This window comes from Empidonax traillii, unplaced genomic scaffold (assembly GCF_003031625.1).
Source record: "Empidonax traillii isolate 1590-97213 ecotype Southwest subspecies unplaced genomic scaffold, ASM303162v1 scaffold576:size640842, whole genome shotgun sequence".
NCBI classification, from domain to species: Eukaryota; Metazoa; Chordata; class Aves; order Passeriformes; family Tyrannidae; genus Empidonax; species Empidonax traillii.
In genome coordinates this window covers 472,398-490,126 of record NW_020955769.1, presented here as the reverse complement: position 1 = coordinate 490,126, position 17,729 = coordinate 472,398, and the positions used below count along the sequence as shown (strand labels likewise).

At 42.0% G+C, this 17,729-nt stretch overlaps 1 long non-coding RNA gene across 2 annotated transcripts in view; it reads right to left on the bottom strand.

Moving 5' to 3' along the window:
- The window catches only part of LOC114064752, a 36,515-nt gene extending 19,222 nt beyond the window's left edge, over positions 1–17,293 (bottom strand). For both annotated transcript variants that reach the window (XR_003572804.1, XR_003572805.1), the window contains exon 1: positions 17,137–17,293. This is a non-coding gene — a long non-coding RNA (uncharacterized LOC114064752). The remainder of the gene's footprint in view (positions 1–17,136) is intronic.
- Between the last annotated feature and the right edge of the window lie 436 nt (positions 17,294–17,729).

Genomic DNA, 17,729 nt, shown 5'->3' with positions numbered 1-17,729 from the left:
TCACTCCAGCTGCACTGGGAGAAAGGACAGAAGATGCAAATGGCCATTGCAAAGGGCTGGGCTTGTGCCACCTCCTGCTGCCTTGTGGGAAGTCTGGGAAGAAGACTTGTTCTGCTGAGACTTTTTGGCCTGCCCAAGAAAGGGTGTGCCTTTGGGGGTTCCCAAGCCTGAAGCAGTGAGCAGCTGAGAGTGATGCGTTCATTGCTTCAACCCATTCCTTCTTCGCTATCCTCCTCTGAAGCACCACAGCTTGACTCATCGCTGTACTGCTGCCTCAGTAGCCTCTTGAGCTCTGGGCTGGATTGGGTTTCATTTAACGAATCAGCCTTCTAGCCCCCATTTTAACAGTAATTGATTGGAGATGCTTTTAACTGTTCCTTCTGGGTGTATTAATTTTTTACAGATTGAATTTGGTTTGATGAGGCAGGAAACCTGAAACTATTCCTGGCATCTCCTGTATACTCAGAATAACCACTCTAATGCATTCAGCAGAGCACACAGCAGCAGGGTGGTAAGAGATCAGGGTGGGGGACGGGGAGGTAGAAGTGGGGTAGGGGAAGCCTAGGTAGTCATCCATTTCCAAAAGACATCAGTAAGTGATTGCTTACCCGTGTCATCTTTTATATTAAACGTTTTTTCCCAGCAATGCAGGTATTTTGATCAGGCTGGGGCTGCTGACATTAACAGATATTAAATATACTCAGGAGAAATATGATCAAATGTTTGAAGTGTCTAGTAAATGTGCTGTTAGCTGCCCTCCCAGGGAGACTTAGTGCAAGCTATTGTGTTTTGCTGAGCGAGAGAAAGGCTGGAATATTAGACAAGGAATCCAAAGGCAATTTTATCAGCAGTGTTATGCAGCTCTGGAACACATTGCTTTTCTATTGGAAGCTTTTCTATTACAGCCATCAAATTACTTGCTATTCTTAAACACTGAAATGCCATTTTGCATTTTAAACCCTCTGAGCTGGCAACTGTAAAAGATTGCTATGCTCAACAACACCTCCTTATTGTGACACTGTGGTGATGCTCTGGGCAGGGCTGGGCTTTGATGTCCTTTAGATCAGACAAAGGCTTTATCCTTCCTGTTCACCCAGAAAGGAGTAGGAGACACACTTGGCCAAGCTTACTTCCAGAAATGTAGTGCCAGCAAACTCACCATTACAGCTCAACTACTCTGCTCCTGGAGCAGAGAAAACAACAGATGAGAAGATAATTGGCAGAAGAGATGGGAGGTTGGCCCCTCTGGAACTTATGTAAAAGAACATGAGGAAAAAAGTCTGGGAGAAGATCCTCCTTCAAAGTGTATGTCTGCACAGGGGCTATTTCTCCTCTGTTTTTCAGCTTTTGAATTCAAGAGAAGGAGCGTGAAGCTGCTCCTTCCTCTTGGCACAGGAGGGCCTGAGACTCTGAGACCTCTGTTAGGCTGGACAATGTAAACACTCCCTTGCAGAAGTTCGCTTATCCTCAAAGCAACATTTCTATCCTGCAGGACTCTTCTACAGGGTTATAAAAAGAAAACCACATAAACATAAAAGGCCACTTTCTTTGGTAAAAGGCCAGGTTTCCCCTAGAGAAAAACGGTTGCTACATTCTACAGAAAAAATTCAATTGGTTATTAACAAAGTTACATAGATTAGTGACACACAGTATTTTTCTATCTTGGAAAGCATCCTCATTCCTTTAAAACTTCCCAGTATATCCAAATAATCCAAATAGAGCCACGTCTATAGTAGATACAACCCTTCAAAATACTCCTCTCCAGCCTAAAGTTCAACTCAGGCAAAATGAAGGACCAGTTTGTTTGGTTGGTTTTTTTTAATTTAAGAAATTAAATACCATGTTTCTGGTATACATCTACACCTTGCCTGAGGCAGTCAGTCCCAGAAATAGCCTGAAGCCTAGGACATTCCTGAGACACAGGACTCCATATCCAAAGCACCTTTGTAGATGATTTGAATCCAGCCTGAATTCAGTCCTGCCCACCTTTCCAACAGACAATGCTAGTGCCCTCCTGGTACGGACATGGACTGTCTCACGTGTCCTGTCAATTATGTGATGTTGCTGCAGGGCAGAAAAGACACCGAGGACAGAGCCATGCATTGCACACTGAGGTCTCCAGGCCCACTCACCCTTTAGCACCCGTACAGTTTGGTGTTCCCCTTTTCTCTCCTCCCCATAAATGTGGACTGAACAGCTGGATTAGACCAGGAGTATCCCAAGGCAGTGATTTAACAGACTAGACAGGCCAGTGTCTTCATTCAAGGCTTTGTGATTAGTCATTAATTAGTCACAATGGTCAATAAGGAATTGGCCAATGCACTGCAGAGGATTTTAACCCACTGTTGAAGCAGCAGCAGGTGCTGGCTTTGGAGAACCAATGGTCTCATTTAGCCAAGCAAGCCCTAGGCCCTCCTGTTTGTTAGAGCAGCATGCTTATTTTAAATTCAAACCTGCTGTCTTTTTCTGCTCCTCTTCTTCTATTGCTAAAAATGGGTTTATGACAGATCTTGATGGATATGAATTGTCTGCCATATGGTGTTTCCTTTCCTGACTGTTATCTCCATATGTCAAATGTACTTGGATCTGATGATCTCCATACCAACGATAACAAAACAAACAGACAAGGAGAGGCCAGACTACAGGGGAAACAGAATCCCTATCAGTGAACTGAAATACCAGCAGACAGCCTTTCTACAGGAGACTGTACAGTTTACATGCTGTCACTCAAAAACAGTGACTCCTTCTAGGCACTCTCACACATTAGTTGCTCCCTGACTGCTAAGAAAGAATGTGTTCAAGGGGAAATTCCCTGGGGATCCACCACCCAGCTTAGGATATACAGAGTAGTGAGAGACCTAACGAGTAAGGTTTGTTTTGCCTCCAGCATAACTGGTGCCAAGCTTTTTATAATTTGGTTTTTTTCCTGGTAAATTGGGCAAATTATCAGAAGTGCCTCAAGTGAATTAAATTTTCCAGAGATTTGATCTCTTAAGTCCCTTAGACACTTACAAAGTTGGATCCCTTCTTTCTTATAGTTGTTACCTTTCTCCTTCATTTTCTTCTTATCACACTGCCATTTTCTTTTGAGCCTTTGAGACTTCTCCCACTCTTCAGGAGATCCAACATCTTAGAAAACACAGGATCATAAATACCTCATAATATGAGATGGTAGGATTCCAACCTTACAGCATTTTGTCCCTAATTACTTTTGTCCCTAGTGGTCCCAATTTTTATTTCCTAAACCAGATGTGGGAATTCCTGCTCATCTTTCAGGCTGTTCCCCCCTGCAATGAGCATCTGTGAACATGGGAGTGCTCAGCCCCACCAAAGTCTCCTTGTCTTGTCTGTTGAAAAGAGGACAGGCTATTCCAGGGAGGCTGGTGACAGTGAGGACAGGTGAAGCCCCACTCCACAACACTTTCACCTCTGTAATGGGAACTTTCTCTGAGGCAACACAGATACAGAGTCACACTGCACAGCCCCTATGACCATGTTGCATCACTGGAAAGGAATCGTCTTTCCAATGTGAAGTGTATCTGTAGCCCTGCCTCTTTCTTCCTGTGCCCAAACTTTCAGCAATAGAGCAAGGCACAGTGCCTTTCTTCCTGGCTAAATTCACAAGAAATGAAGTTGTTCTTTACAGGCCAAGGTAAATATGTGCAGTTCCTGAGAAAGAACCCACCAGCAAGGTAAAAGTTAAAAACCACATTTTAGCTATGATAGTTTTTGACTTCCCAAAGTTCTACTTTTCTGAATTCTTCTTTTCTTTCTTCCTTCCCCTCACAGTTATTGCCCTGCTGAGCTGCTCAGCAAGGGAATCAAAGTGTTGTAATAGAGATCTTTGCAAGGTTAGAGAAGACACCTTTCACTTTAACAAATGATGGTCTCCATCTGTTTAGCATCCCTCTCATGTGTCTGTAACAGATACAGGCAGAATTGATTATCTTTACTTCAGGCTTACTAATTAAAGCCCTCCTCTGATGTAATGGTACCACTAAAATTTCCACTTGGGTCATCTGTGTTTTTCTGAGGATCCTATCTTTTTTTTTTTTTTTTCCCCAAAACAGAGGAGATTGTATTTAAGGGAGTATATTTTTTAAGGGAGACCAGACAGCAAAGAGATAAATCTAAACAACACAAAGGAGCTCTAAGACCTAAAATAATTCAGGTTGGAAGGTATTTTAGAAGTCCATCTAAAACTAAGCACAAAAACATCAAGCATAAGCTCAAAATCAGCTTCAAAAGCAGGTCAGGTTGCTGAGGACCTTGTCCAGAAGTTTTGAATATTTTCAAGATGGTGATGCCACATCCTCTCCGGAGACTTGTTCCAGTGCTTGACTGCACAACTGGCAGGCTAATACAGCAACCAAATAAAGAGGTCTATGACTGGTATCTCATCTTAGCTACACTTTCAAGGCAAAACATGGAAACTAGGGAGAAATATGGCCAGTATTTGCCTGGAGCTCAGCACCTACACAAGAAAATATTATCATAGAATCATGGAATCAAATGGATTGGAAAGGACCTCTGAGATCATGAAGTCCAACCCTTGGTCCACAGTGCTAGACTGCGGCACTAAGGGCCATGTCCAGTCTCTTCTTAAATACCTCCAGGGACAGAGAAAAGGCCCATAAGAGGAGCTGGTAAACTGGTATTTCAAGCTTTTGTTAAATTACAAAACACATCAAGGATGTTAGCTCCTAGGGAAGCATAACTTAGCCTGTGCGGTCATTTGGTGAGCAAAGAGGATAAAATAAGGACTGTAATAACTTGAAAAGCTGCTGCTCAGAGCCCAAGCACCTCACAGAGCATCCCTCATCAAAGGGCTGGCCACACTGCACTTCAAAACCAGGAGGGTTTAGGGACTTCCTTATCACTCATTATGTTACCTATGTTTTTATTAGTCTTGCAGTGCTACACATACTTGCTTTGCTACATAATGCGGCTGCAGCAAATTTCCTTCCTTCTGTTCCAAAATCTTTTTCAGGATCTTACCCAGTGATCCAGGTCCATAGTACAGTCAGTAGAGGGCACACATGCAGAAACAAGCGGTAGTGAGCAATCCAGATCAGAGGAACAACAAACCAGGTTACGCCAGCTTCAGTGCCAAAGCTGATGCCCTAAGTGCTGAGCCACTGCAGAAAGAGATCCCACTGTGACTGGGGATGCTTTTGTGAGGAGTCAGGCACAGGAGAGGGGCAGAACCCTTCAAGAACTGCCTCTTTCTAAAAGTCACCTGCTAGTTTGAGTGCAGTTAACAGAGGTCAAGTTCCCAATGAGTCCTGGGTGAGTCCCTCACTTTAAAATCTTGCCACCATTTGCTGGCTCTTGTGATGATAGTGGTTCCTCGGATCTTTCTCATCGAAGGAAAAGAGAGAGGCATAGGTTGGAGCAGACTTTTTAATGCCCAGGGAAAGCTGAGATGTTTCTAAGAAGCTGAAATACATGTGTCGTTTATTTGTCAAATTAGTAACACCTGAGATAATGAAAAGCCTACTGCTTCTCTAATTAAATCAAATTTTGGCTATTGGCTCAGGCCAATATTAAGCAGATTGGTTGAGTTGCCTTTCTTCTACTTGTTCGTTGTTACTAAATGTGTATTTAGAATATGAAAAAAAAAAAAAAAGAAAAAAGGAATGTGATTCATTCTTTTGAGCAAACTGAAACCATTAGTTGGTTGAGACAGAATGAATTGACAATAAAACATGCTTGCATACACTGGAGTTTTTCTTTGCTTGAGTAAGTCTAGAACCAACCAAGCCTGAGATTTCAGTATTTAGCATTAAAGTTCACACTTGTTATAATGCAAAACTTCTGGGTCACTTGCTCATTAGCCACAGAAGTGCTCTTCTTGGAAGTGCAATATAAGTAAATAAACAAGAGTTAATGTATGTAATTCAATTTAAATTCAAGAAAAATGAACTTGGATAATTTTAGAGTCATTCAGCTTTCCAAGACTCTGGTCTTCTGACTGAGCTTTAACAGCTGCTCTTAAAGCAGCAAGCAGTTTAGCAAGAAGCACTGGGATATGGGATGGGCTGAGGGCCAGAAGGGATCAGTTTGGGTGGACAGTGATCACCCTAGCATTAGGGCTGAAAGAAAGCAACAATTTCAGACCTTCCTCCACCACAGCTCCAGTTACCAGAAGTCTGCCTGTAAGGATTTATATAGTAAATAGCTCCTAGATTTGTCTCTTGTACATCTCTGACCATTAACTACCAGTGTTATTGCCCTTGGGGAGCACTTAATGTCTCCATCTATTTTAATTTCTTATCATTTTGCACTGGTTCTTTAGAAATGCAATTTCATGCATTGCTTTCTTTCAGTCAATACCACCTAGACAAATTGAAGTTGGTACATACACAAACTCCTTAAAGATAATAATGCCCTGAGATGAAAGGAAAATATTTGACTGCTTCATATACTTGAACAGGAAGGAATTGAAAGAACCACTACCAACATCAGACAACCTTGCCATTTAGTTGTATATTTCAAGAGTTTGATTATATTGTGTTGTCAAAATCTTGCAGTTCAATTCAGTAAGATTTTTGCCAACACAGTGTGCACTTCAAAGCTGCTGGTGCAATTGCTTCTGTTTAGATGGTGCCCTTTAATCAATGTAAGATCTAGTACTACAGATAGCATATGTAGAAGTCATAGAAAGCCTTTCCAAATCACAACATTTACACGCTCTAAAAAGCAGGCCTATCTGTGACTGGAAAATAATAGATACCATAAAGCTTCCCTAATTAGTGCATTCAGTTTTGGTGCCATCTAAAGACTGAAGCACGTAAGTCTCCATGTTTAAAATTAATTCTACAAGACACAGAGGAATCACTGTAGCGCACAAGCAGAACCAGGAAAGATGAGAGAGGAGGAACTGGAACAGCAAAATGACTGTGGCACTAATGATTATGGCTAATAACAAGATGTTGCAAGAGTTAAATTGTCCAGAGAGAGAGAGAGTGAGAGTGTATGTGTATGTGTGTGTGAGTGCATGGGGCTAGAATTGAAAGGGTGAACTGCTCAATCTCAGTGGAGTTGAGCAAGTTTTTTAATATAAATAACTACTTGAATTTTTAGCTTATAGTCTATTTATTCCTTATGAAGTGTCTGTTCGGTGATTTGAGATTTTTTTTTCTGACATTAATTCACCATTGGAAATTGACTCTGAAAACCTGTTAATTAATTCAAGTGATCTACAATTCATTCACAAGCTGCTTTTTGGAAAAATTCTGCGCCAGAAACTGTGCTGGTTTTGTATAGATTTCTAGACGAATGAATATGTTTCTCGATCCCTAGCTGCTGTGCCTCATTAATTGCTAACACTGGTTTTCAAAGGTAGATTTTATTACAAAATTCAATGTATTAAAAAAAGTCACACACTAGCTAAAATTCACAGTAAAAGTAAGGGATGAAATTTTTCCTTTTTTTCAAAATTTTTGTGTTCATATGTTCTTCTGGGAACTCTGGCCTCCAGCTCCCCTTGGGAGAACATGGAAGAGACAATGACAACAAAGTCCCAAAACAAGGGACAAGCATCACAAACGTCGTTGCAAACATCATTGCAAACATCACAGCAAAGGACTAAAGAAATCGGAATTAAGGATACATTTGTGGAGAAAGCAGCAGTTTGAGCCTGCATCTCTTAACATGAGAGACATTTCAGAAAGATATTTTGCATAAGTTGAAGAGATATCCTAAGCAAGCACAATCCCCGCAAAATCATTTGAAATCACAAATGCTGATGGCAAGCTGATTAAATGAATCCCTTAAATGCTTGATTTTTCTATATTGTTAATGAGTGGAAGTATCTTGAGTTTAGATGGTACATTTCTTTGTACAAGAGAAGGATGGTCAGATCCCATCCTGCTAATGCAGCAAATCTCTAAAAGCCACAACATTTGGGTTAGTGACAACAATGCAGATATTGCACCACATGGCTGCAGCTGCCAATGTCGAATTTTATTAAGTGACTTCTAAGGAGGATAAAATAACTTCCTGCACATATCTGAAGATTATATACAGCAGAGTTGAAAAGGGACAATGTAAATGGTAAGTAAATAGAAGAGAATGTCTGTATGGTGCTAAGCTAAATCAGAGAATCCAGGTGCAACACAGTGAAGACTCACACATACCACACATTTCAAACACATTACAGGTCAGTTCCCTGATTCAGCTGCTCAGATGGATACCTAATGTGAGGTATCACAAAAAAAAGGGCTTGTAATAATAGAATCCACCAAATTAAAGGACAGAATCACCAGAGAAGGGGTAGAAGCCAGAACTTTGAAATACAGACAATTTGATAGCTGCTCTGCACAGAGGCAGCTAGAGGGAAGCTGAGTTGGTCTTTTCCACTTAGCAAGTGCTAGGAAAAAAAAGATAAACTTCTGTTTTCCTGTGGGTAAAATAATCTACTGTTTCAAATTCCTTTTCTATGGCAACATTTATGACTCCCAGACAATGGGGCAGCATCTTCCCCATTTCTCTTAGTACCCCTTCCTCAGACAACTCTTCCCATGCTCAGCACTGCTTTTTGGTACTTATTACTTCCTTGGCAATGTTAAACCTATGTCCGTTGTTGCTGCTGTACATTATGGAATCAGGTTGGACTCCCAAATCCATGGAGGAAGGACTGACAACAGGCAATAGTTTAAATTAATTGAGATTTCCCTCCTCATTTGGAAACAACTCAGGGATAACATAAACCTTGTCATATTTGAAGGACAGCTTAATACTACACTCCTAAATGAGACATGACTGAGTCTTAATCCCTCTAAGTGAAGCTTGACTAGTTCGTATTAATAGTTTATTATTATCTCTGATGGTTCCCCCCACTCCAAATCCTATGTGCATCATTTACATGGGATTTTTAAATGGCAACACAAAATCCATTAGGAGAGACATTTTCCCATTTTAATAACATTTTCACACACATCAGCTAAGTCAGTCGCTGGTGCAAGCTCAGCCTCACTTTTCTGCAGTGATCAGAATTAAATGCCAGCTGATCTCCTGGGAGGCTACAGACTGAGCCAAGCGTTGCAGGCTCCTGTGGTAGATATTGATGCTCTCAGTGAATTCCATACTTATTCATGTGTTTAGGAGTAATTCAACACCACGTTCTTACAGAAATCACAGGATCCCAGTCCAGCAATTTTTGCTAAGGGAGTTTCTCCATACCCTGAGATCAGATTTTAAGCCACCTCACTTCAGCCTCTCCATTTCTCAGTGCCAAGTTAGAACCTGTCTCCACGGTGGATCAGGTGAAGAAGTGGCCCTGAAGTTAACACAGGAGCTTAGAGGTGAAGATGGGGGCTGTTTCAGGTCAGGAACCTAAGAAACAGATGTCAAATTCAGGCTTTGCTGTTGTTTAGACAAACTTGATTGTGTTTTTCAAGAAGGAGCATAAGTCCCTTTATTTCCCCTTCCCATGGAACTGGTCTCTCTCTGTCTCTGCTGTTAGAAGCTGAAAAGAGAATCAGAAACACCTGAGTGCAACCTCCCTAACAGTTATGTCCAGCACTGCCTGGAGTAACCATAACTGGCCATGATTCATCCAAAAAAACAGCTGGAGACTCCTAAGCATCAGCCATGTCTTTTTACAGGTAAGATTTTTCTTCCTAAATGTTGTGAGCAAATAGATCACACTCATTTTCTAAGGATAATAGCCCACAACACCGTACGATTCAAGAAGCTGGGCCATCAAACCTACAGATTTGGACTGGCAGACAGTATAGACGTGCCCTTCTGAGGACACCAGAGGAAGACAACTTCACTTGCAGAAGCAGGAAATACTCTCCCTTCAGGGGAGTTCTTCCACGGCTATTACCTCCTCTCATCCCCCAAGAACATCTCTTCTTAATAACCTGAGCCTCAGCCCCTACACTGCTATAACAGAGAGCACTCGCTTTGAGAGTAATCCTTAAGGGAGGGTGCACTGCTGACAGCACTGCCATCACCCAGAATGCTTTACAGGACTATATACCATTTGGGAAAAAAAAAATGTGCAGGATACCTGTATAACAAAAAATCTTTCATTCCATTTGAAGTATGAAATGGATCAGAGGTAACAAGTGTTTTAATTGAGAGTGCATACTGAATCCTTTGTTGTCTGTTCTGTGCTGCAGTTATAGGTGATCATAGGACACCCAAAAATTATTGAGGGTGCAAACTGGTAATGTTATAATTCCTATACGGGCTCAGATGCTGAAAAATTAAATTTTGTTTGCAAGTTGCAAGGGAACAAAAAAATGGGATGTGGTATTTTATACCTAGTAGCTTTCTAAATTTATGAGAATTTTGAAGGGTGAGAATTGTGCTCAGTCTCAGCAATCCTGTCATCAGACAAGAGGCAGAAGAACTAAGGAAATGTGCTACCGTGTTCTAGCATTTGCTAGTAACATTCTGTGATTGGGACTATTGTAGCATCTAAGATAGTCTTGCTTTGCACCTTGCACAAGGCATTCATGCCTGAACAAAGAACATACAAAATGCTACTCTTTGGATTTGGCAGCGAGTTATAGGCATTTGGCACAAGCATACATTTCAGTGTAAACTGCAAGGCAACAAAGAATCCAATCCCATTCACTCCACAAAGAAAAGAGGAGGGGGAAAAGAAAAAAAAAAAAAAAGAGTATTTTGCACTTACCTAATGACAAAATTTGCCAGGTCCGAAGAGCCTTGTTTTTTTAATGTTCCTATCAGCCTTGCTTTTAAAACGGGAAGAATGGTAGCTGAGGGTAACTAATAGCTTACAGGGTCAGTCTCAGCGGTAGGATTTGAATGAAGAGATGAAAGAAGTCCAAAGGGAATGAAATTCCCGGACCACAGAACTATGATCCTTTTGAGAATCATTCCCATAGGGCCACTTAGCAACAGGCCACCATCCAAGCACAACACTCCTGAGAGCAGAAGAAAAACTTTCTTCTTTGTATCTTGCCCTCTCCGTTGAAAATGCAGTTTTCAGCTTATTCCCTAAGGAGTCAGAGCCTCATTGGGAAGAAATAAAGCTGGCCAGTCCGAGAGTGATTGTGTCTCATGTTCTGCAAAGGCACACATTTCTCTTATCCCCAGGAAGAAAATTGCCTCATTTTATATTCAGATTCAAATGTACTGAAATTATAAGCAGTGGAATAATTACCTTCAACATGACATACTAGATCTGACCTTAATAAGACAGCCTGGTGGCCTTAACTGTTGTGGGACTGGCTCCTTCCACTTGTAGACCTGGGGATCATTTCCCCATTCGCCTTCCAGTAAAAATAAGTCAGGTCCTTCTTGCATCATGTCCATGTGCCCTGTGTGACCCAGGGGGCTAAAGCAATAACTCATTCAGTTCTGCTGCATCTGAGTGCTGACTTGACCAGTGCCACTAAAATAGATACAAAGAAAGTAAACATTTACTTAGAGAGAGGAATAGACACAGCTGTGGAGTTATTTTTAATCTTTAATTGTTCAATACTGAATTTTAGCAATTCTAGGAGAAACTCTCTGCCCTCTGACACAATGATTTTGCTGTGAGTGTTGATGGCTCCGATGGAGTAAGGACATACCTCTTTGACAAAGGTGTTGGGTATCAAAATCTGTCACACACCAAAATCTGCCAGCTTCTTCACTCCTGACCTCCAGGTCACATTAGTATTCCAGTGCCACCACCACACATCTCTGTCAGTGCTGCTCAGTCATGACTTACACCCCCTACTATTACAGCACCAAGCACCCCGTGCTGTGTAGACTACTCATTTTTCTGATGGGGTATATATATAACACAAACCATCACAGAAGTTGTAATCACTCACCTTTGTTCTGAAATCTCCCTGTACTTAGAGAAGGGAAAGCTGCAGGATAGGAGGGAGGGAGAAGAACGGATCTGTCCGGGACACATCATTTGGAATCTGCTGATGTGGTTTTTAATCCCTCTTTTCCTTGGGGATCAGGTAATCAAAAGTACATAAGAGATGAAAATCAACATTCCAACTTCCTGCTCAGGAACAGGAGCAGCTGGAGAGAAATGTGTGGATATAAGTGAGATCTAACAACTGTGTGCAAACTCTGCTCCCCAGAGAGTTGCATACATGAAAGTTTGGTTTAGAGCTTGTCCCTCACTCCCTTGACAAAAGAGGTATTAAGGTTTTTGCAACTAAATATCAAAAACCAGGTTATTACAGTGCTTTCTTCCGGAACTTATGCAACTGTTATGTATTACCAGTTCAAATTTCTACATAATCACGGATTTCTTCAAACCAAAGGCATGACACATGCCATAAACGCCTGAAGTGCTATTCCTTAGGTGTGAAAGGAAGCACTCTAGTATCTCTTTTACAGGGATGCTGGAAAGACAACACTGTAAATGCTTGGAAGGTTTTCAGAGGTTGTGGGTATAGACATTGTACAGTATGAGGAAAGGCAAAAAGAACCAACTCGTGTCTTTAATGAGAAATTACATGTATGCATTAGACCTGGAGACTTGGAGAAAGGTCATCTCTGTTGTTCCCAAGTCTGTCCTTGGTCTTCTAGGTGCCCCTGGAAAAAGCACTTTTCTTCTCAGTACATCCATTTCCTCAGCCATAGCATGGGAACAATACTACTGACCTTATAACTGAGGAGATTGGGAAAGCTGAATTCACTTATGTGCAAAATGCTTCACAGTTTGCATCACAGACCATGGATTAGAATAAGCAGTGTCACTGTCCTGGTGCAACCCCAGTGGAGCTGATTTTGAGACTCTCATGTTCCAGTGCTAAAGCAAGGAAAGCAAAAGCCATTCTTGCTTTAAACAGCAGCAAAGGCTTCTTGCACTTTCTGACACACACCTCGGAAAAAGATGACACGGCACATTGCAAGCCATGTGTCAAGGACAGCCACACAACGTGCCTCTGCAACATGAGAAGCCATACCACCTCTTCCATGAAGTCCCATCCCTGGGACATCCCATCCCTCTGCAAAACACACCATAAGCAAAAACAAGGGCTGCAAGAGAACCCCAAAACTCTGTTGTATTTTTGTGCTCCACAGCTTCCCTGGATCACTTGGGAGAAGTCTCTCAGTGCCTCTGATCTGCCTTGGAGAGCCTACCAGGACAGCAAGCACTTCATGGTAATTTGTCACTCAGTGCTGCAGGTCAGGGACTCATGTTCCCTCTCCTGTAGAAAGCCTCTGGCAGTAATTTTCCAAACTTTAGTGTATCCTTTGTCTCTGAGAAAGATCCATAACCTGAAGTTGCAGAGGGTCTCCTACACAGCAGGAACTGGTCAGTGTCCTGCTGCTTCCCAGTGACAGGGATTTTGCTCCTTGCCTTATTTTGCATGGCCTCAGCATTTATGGTTTGTACCCTTCTATACACCCTGCTCTTTGCAGTGCCACGATGGAAATGTCTGTATAAATGTGAATTTCAATAGCCATTATACTCTCAGCACAGCAATCCGTGTTTGGTACCTCAGAGCCTGTTAATCTGTAGTAGTCATGAGGTTACTTATCTCTGGCTCTTTTCAAATACCTCAGCAGTGGATACAAAAGGGAAATGGCAGGAGCTATTCTTCTCTGGAGTCTGAGAGGGGTTTTTTTCCTCTTTTCTTTTCTTTTCTTTTTTTTTTTATTTTATTTTATGCTGTACTGTTGCTACATTACATTCAAAAGCAATGGCAAAGTTTGCAAGAGAGATGATAGATGAAAATCTTGCAAGTTTCTGCTACAGTAAGACTCAGCCCACAAGAGCACCTATTTGCAGGGTGTTGTTTCAAGGGCCCAGACTGCTTAGCTGTCTGATAGCTAATTAAAGCACTGTGATCTCAGAGCTTTGAAAGATTTAGTTCAGATCTTGCTTGGGGTAATTTTTAGCTCTACAACCTATTTGCTGATGAATCCTCAGCTCCAGCCTACAGGTGTTGAGCTACAAAGGGATGTTTGGAGAGGGGTGCTTGTAGACATGGACTTAGGCACTGTTAAAAGGCAAAAACAGATGTGGATCCACAGAGACTTGTAGTGAGGATAATGAGAGCTAAAAATGTGCAAAGAAAATAAATTATGAAAGAAAACTATAATTTTGATTGGATTTGGAGTGTTGTTGCTATGGTGAAAAATTTGGGATGCTGAATCGCTTAACCTCTACCATTGCTGACATCCAAAGTTGAAGCCATTTCATCAATCAAAAACTGGAAAAGAGTTCTCCCTAAGGGACAGTCCTTATCCCTTTCTGTCTCCCTAGGTGGAGTGTTGCAGAGCGATAGAGCACTAGGAGATCTCACTGTGTAACCAAGCGTGACTGAAACATGGCCACAAAAAGAGCATTAAGGCACAGGCTCCATGATTAACCAGTTAGGCAAGTTGGACACACTGTCTAATGAGGGACTGAAGAAAATTCTCTCATGTGGGATGAAGTGTCCCAGATGAGAAAATCCAGGGAAATCCATTTGTGGAGCTGGGTTTACAAAAAGAAAGGGAGGTGTTGGACTTGCACTTCCAACCACAACTGGGCAGAGCTGATCCTGCAAATGGAGAACAATTGTACCAACTAAGACAGGACACAAAGTATAGCAGATGTGAGGGAATGAAGAGAATGCTGAAGGTGCTTAGCAAAGAGACCCAAAAGATGGGAGTGGTCTGGCTCTTGTGAGGAGTTGGTAAAAATACAACTTTATTTTCTACATATGGCAATTAAGATACTAAAAATTCTTCAGTAATTTGGTAAATGAGAGACTCTTAGTCAAGAGACAAAGACAAAATCTTCGTATTTGTTGTGCATCACCCAGTCTTTGGAATAAGGATATAGAGCAGGATTTTCTCCTTGCCTACACTGCAGGTTCCCAGAAAATTCAGTAAAGGACAATGCTGAGCTCCTTGGAAGTATCTTTAATTCCTATTGAATTTCTGCAGGCACAGCCATATATGAAAATAATCAAGACACAGCAAAATAAAAGCAAAGAGCAAGGCCTAGCAGCCCAAAATAAACTATGCTCCTTTTCCTACTGATCACCTCAACTCCTTGCTTTATTCCTAGCCAAATTGGAGAGGGAAATAGCTAAAGTATTTCAGATAAAATAAGCCAAATAATGCGTACCTGAAAAAAAAAATCCATCTCAAAAGCCATGGGCCAGGAGCAAAGAAATGAAGTTGAATTAAAATCTGGCTTTCTTCCCTCCTCTTCCACTTCCCCACTGAACTAAAAATCTTCTGCCAGCATCTGCTTGTGGAAAGGCAAAGGCTTCAGGCATCTGTTTTTTTCTGCGCAGTATCATTTTAATTACATGAGCAACCACCAGTACAGTAAAGGAGTCTTGCATTTTCTTCAGCAAGTCTTCTTGTTTGTCTGGCCTGGAAGGAACATGCTTTTGGTGTCTTTCCTTGTGCATCCTCATGCATGGCTCACTGTGACCTAACTGCTGTCTGCTGTTCCTGCCTCACGGGGATAGATATTCAGAAGGAAGAAAGGAAATGAGAGAGTGCCCAAGGTGCTTCACAACATGACTTGGTTTGCCTTCTGAATTATTGCTGCCACAAGCTAATGAACATTTCTCCCCAGACTTTCTCTCACAAGGACGGAAAACTCAGTTGGCTTAACAGGATTTTCCTGTTGTTGTGGGTGCAGGCTATGCAAGCCAGAAATGAGAAATATTTTCATGGTTTGAGGCAGCTGAACAAAAGTAATCAAAAGAGAAAAAATAAAGAGAAGCTGTTGTAGTAATCAGGACATGCAATGAATGAGCTCAGATTTGCATTCAAAATTAACCTCAGAACCTCAGAGGCAGAGAAATTTGAGGCCATCTTTTCAGCATGCTTCCTTGACATCTACTGGACTTTCAAGGTCATGAATAAAATTTTGTTGTATATGTATGAGTGTATATTTCCCTGCTGATTATTTATGTGAACTCTGGCATGGGTTCTTGTGCATACAGTCGGAGTTTACTCCAATGCATTTGCCAATGCCTCAGTACTGGTGAGGCCTCACATTAAGTACTGCTCTCAGTTTTGGGCCCCTCACTGCATGAAAGACGTTGAGGCGCTGGAGTGTGTCCAAAGGGCACAGAAGCTAGGAAAGGGCCTGGAGCACAAGTCTTATAAGGAGCAGCTGAGGGAGCTGGGGATATTTAGCCTGGAGAAGAGGAGGCTCGGGGAGACCTTATCAATCTCTACAACTACCTGAAGGGAGATTGTATCAAGGTGGGGATTGGTCTCTTCTCCCAGGTAACAAGAATGAGAGCAAATGGCCTCAAGTTGCACCAGGGGAGGTTTCGATTGGATATGAAAAAAAATTCTTCACTGGAAGGACTGTCAAGCCCTGGAACAGGCTCTCCAGGGATGCAGTGGAGTCACCATCCCATGAAGAATTTAAAAGTCATGTAGATGTGGCACTTAAGTACTCAATAATTGTAAAGGTCTTTTCCAATCTGAATGATTCTATGATTCTAAAGCTATTTTCTGGTGTTTACCTAAGCAAAGTAATAATCTAGTTGTACTTACAGCACTTTTCAGCCAAAACACTTGGGGCACTGCAGAACAACAATAGAAATGCTTTAGAACACAATCCAAACACAGTATTAAGAACATCTTATAATTCAAACAAAACATGCTGAGTTCCTAAGAGGCAATGCCATGGAGATGTAAAAGAGAATAAATATGTGGTTACAATGGTTTTGTTTCAAAGCACACTGTGAGCAAGTGTGGTTTTAGATGGATTTAGCAGAGAAGTGGCGGTGGGGTGAGCTCCTCACACCAGAGCCCTCTCTGACAAAGATTGACTTTAAAAGCTGAGCTGTGTCTGGTGCTAACACAAGTCAAATTAAGCTGGAAGCAAGCAAGCCAGGGGTACTGCAAGGATCAGAGCCGTAAAGGGCTTTCACTGAGCAGTATCAGTGTGTGACAGTCTCTCTGCCCCAGAGGAGGCAGCTGTCAGGTTGAACACAGGGCACGTGAAATTTAATCTTTGCCTACTAGTTTTCACCTACTAGTGGGGATTGAGGGACTGACTTCCTAACTGATACAGGAGCCATGTGAAGATACAAGGAATGACACTGTGACCCCAAAGGTGAGGCTGCAACAAATAGCAAAACCTGTGTTTTGTACCCATGGCCCACCCCACGTACAAAATAAAAAAAAAACACACCACCCTCCTCTTTTATTGTTCTCAGCCCTTACCTTCCCATGGATTTACGAGGAGAAACACAGGCCAGCCCACTGGGAGCACCAGCTTGCCTGCTCAGCCGTCAAGGGGATCCCAGCAAATGCCATCAGAGCAGTTGTTATTCCTCCCATGCAATATCTCTGAGCACAGCACAGAGATATAAAGCCAGCAGAAGCCCCGCAAACAAGAACCCCGTGATTTGTTGAGAGCCTTCTCCAAGGCTAGCTCTACATAACAGGAGCTGCATCTGAAGATAAGCGTCTTGCTCCAAGGCTACTGAAAGCTGAACAAACCCATGTTTCTTTGTTGTGCAGCAAGCAGAGCTCTAAGCTGGATGCTGCCCAGTGCCTTCCCCGTGTAAATAGGGGAGATCCTGCTCAGATGCCAAATGTTAGAGCTGCCTTTGAGTCCCTGACATTGATTTCAGCAGGATACAATTGCTGAAGCTTGGTTCTCACTGAACAAAATGAAAGACCTTAAGCGAAGTTGTGCCTGGTGGAGCTGAATTTGGTGTAGCAAGAGAAAGGCTGAACACTGCCCTCTGCCTTTTCAGCTCTATGAAATAGGCATTTTTCACTCCCAGACTCCTGTAGAATTCCAGGAAAAG